We start from the raw sequence: 2,969 nt of genomic DNA, 5'->3' as shown, positions 1-2,969 counted from the left end.
GCTTATCTCACCATAATATGTGTTGCATTAAAGACCGAGCTTGAATGAGAACCATCAATTGAATAGTAGCCACCGATAGCCACAAAGTATGCACCAACCTTTGGTTCTATGAAGTCCTTCACTTAGTTCACAAGAGGTTGTAGCACCGGAGTCGCCAGCCAGTCATCCTTTGCATGAATTCAGCAGCGCATCACTTCTTCTTTTGAATTTTTTAGAAAGCGTATCACTGGATGGAGTTTCAATTCCTCTCTAATTCAAACCCCTACAAGGCTTGAACAGAAGTAATCCTCACAAAACGAGATATTCTGCAAGATTCCCACTCTGGGTTTTTTTCTTCTCCTCGTTTCTGCCTATCCCCCCCCTCTTCTCTGCGTTCCTGGTTTTTTCCCCCATTTCTTTCCCGCAAGAGAATCGGCTCCTTTCGCTTTTGCAGCTAAAATTTTGAATTTCCCAAAATGGAAATACGCTTGCGCCTCCTTTTTTCCAGCTTCATATTCAGATATTCCATTTTTTTTAAAAGAACGTCTTCGTACTTCTGCCATGTAAGCCACCACCTTCGAACACGTTTCTAGCTGCAATACTGTAATCAAATCTCACTGTAAGTGCTCCAAGTAGAGGGCCTCATTGTATATAGCATTGTATTCTACCTTCACAAAATCGTTGTTCGTAGACTCCCAAATCACCGTGCTGTCACAGGTACACAACTTCTTGTAATTTTTGCCCACGCCTGCACTCTGTGCAATAACAGCAGCTGCAATTCCAGGTCTACTCTTGTCCTCTGTTCCATAAACCACCAGTGCTCTCCCAGGTAAGTCTGCTACTTTCAGCATGGGCTCGAATCCGGAATACTCTGCTTTACCAGCAACGTTCACGACAAGAACTCCAAGGTCACCTACAGGTTCACTTAGAGTTGTGCCAAGTGAACTACTGTATATGTTGCCAGTATTAGCTGCACCTCGTGTTAAATCACCATATTCATTGATGGACCATCCATGAGGCCCTTCAGACAATCTGCTAAAATTAGCCTCAACACGTGCTAGCTCCATGCTTACTTGCACTATATGCACTACACCAAATATTTCTGGGCCTTTGAACTCGGCTCTACTGTGGCAACATTTTGAAAATATTCAAGAGCGCCTTGGCCAATGAGTCTTGCTTTCCAACCAGTCTGCTCTAGAGCTTTCACGCTTTTGCAGCTTGCTTTGCACCAGTTTCACAGACGCATGATTGCCAGCAACATGAAGAGGTGTAAGCCCATCATAACTGGGTGTATCAGGCCTTTAAAAGTGCTTTTAGACTCATACACCTTCTTTAGATTGTCTCAAGCTTCTTTGGGAGTTAACACCTCCCTCAAATGGTTGAGGATGCCATCCTTCACACTTGTTATGATTTATGGTACCTCCTACAAGAAGCTAATTAGACTAATGACACACTAAGGAAACACAAATGATTAACATAATCCTAAGGTGGATGATGGCTAAGCAAGATCATGATGAGAGTATGTAAAACAAAGTGATGATCATCATCACAAGCTAATTAGGTTGCAAGATAGATTAACTTACACTCATAGAGAAGCTTGAGATATTATTGTACTTCATTGCTTGAAAATGACCCCTTTTATATGGGTAGAGTACATCTTTGCTTGTTCCATGCATGTGGGATAGTCCACTTTTGTCATGTGGCTTCATGCTACTGCATCTTTTCAATAAATTGATACTTCACCTCTATAAGCTTCGTCTTCCTAGTAAGATACACTGAGTATGAACTAACTATATGTTGCTCATATTATCCCAATAAATGACAATAACCTTATCCATGGGCTTACCCATATCTAGCAATAGCTTCTATAACAAGCTATCTTATAGGCTTCTATAGCAGTGCCCCTATACTTCTTAAAACATGTGAAACATTTTGTACACCCTACACTCTAGCATGTGGAGAAACATATCTCTCTTGCCTTAGCTATCTACTGCCTCCAAAGCCACAATCCACACAAAACCCCCTCTACAAGTGATCTGTGTCCATTGTGGAAGAAAACGCAGCCAAACAAGGGCTACAGACCTGAAAATTTAGGCCGACCAGTGTCCACACCTCCTATGAGGAAAAATGCTGAAGAGAAGGTACCTTCAAGTCCAACGGGAGGAGCCCAGGTGAAGGTAGAGCTACCACCTGAAACAACTCAAAAAAACGCAGCAACCATGGCTACAAATCTGAAAATGCAGAAGTGTTTGGGACAGGAGATAGGGCAAATTCTAGAAAAGCAGAAGAGATATGGTACCATCAAGTCCTCATATCAATAGAAATAGCAAACCTCCTACTGTCCTGCATAGAACAGGCGGCTCACACTACAAGGGGGTAGATGCTGAAAAATGTTGTAATCTGCTATAGAAAACACCTGTAGAAAAAATGCTGCACTCTAGGTGCTGCAGCCCTGAAAATAGAGCAGAAAATAGGTGAGGGGGAAGTCTCAGGAGGTCAAACTGGCTATGGATGACCACGGGCTACAATGGAGAAGCACTTGAAAGAGGCAAGCGACCAACAACAACCTGAGAGAAAAAAATGCAGCTCTGTCCACCTTGCTGAAAACCCAAAAATGCAGGAGGGAGCATCCAACACTGTTCTTCATCGGCGCTCTGACACCATGATAGAATGTGCAGTGGAAGAAGGGAAAGTGGAAACATAGGAGAGAGAGTGAGAGAGAGATGGAGAGGAGAACCTACTCTCAATATCATCATCCAAAGAAATACATGTCCTGAGCAAGAGGGGAGAAGGCCTCGTATGTGAGGGACTGCAGCAAATAATGCTAAAAAATGACAAAGGAGTGAGGGTATGCCGGCTATATATATGCCCAGAAGTAGGCAGCCAACCAGCTCACGGACTAGGGAAAAAACCTCCACGACTAGGATAAAAAGTGCCCAAGACTCCATAAAATGGGGATAAAATATGGGTAAAATAAGTGAGGGGTGAGC

General features: G+C 43.0%; 1 pseudogene; it reads right to left on the bottom strand.

Annotated features, from left to right (window-relative positions):
- Positions 1–593: 593 nt before the first annotated feature.
- LOC147632531 (copper chaperone for superoxide dismutase, chloroplastic/cytosolic pseudogene) lies at positions 594–2,626 on the bottom strand (annotated as a pseudogene).
- Between the last annotated feature and the right edge of the window lie 343 nt (positions 2,627–2,969).

This window comes from Cibotium barometz, chromosome 13 (assembly GCF_041138505.1).
Source record: "Cibotium barometz isolate CiBa-2024 chromosome 13, ASM4113850v1, whole genome shotgun sequence".
In the NCBI taxonomy this organism is placed as follows: domain Eukaryota; kingdom Viridiplantae; phylum Streptophyta; class Polypodiopsida; order Cyatheales; family Cibotiaceae; genus Cibotium; species Cibotium barometz.
This window is presented reverse-complemented; position numbering and strand designations above follow the sequence as displayed.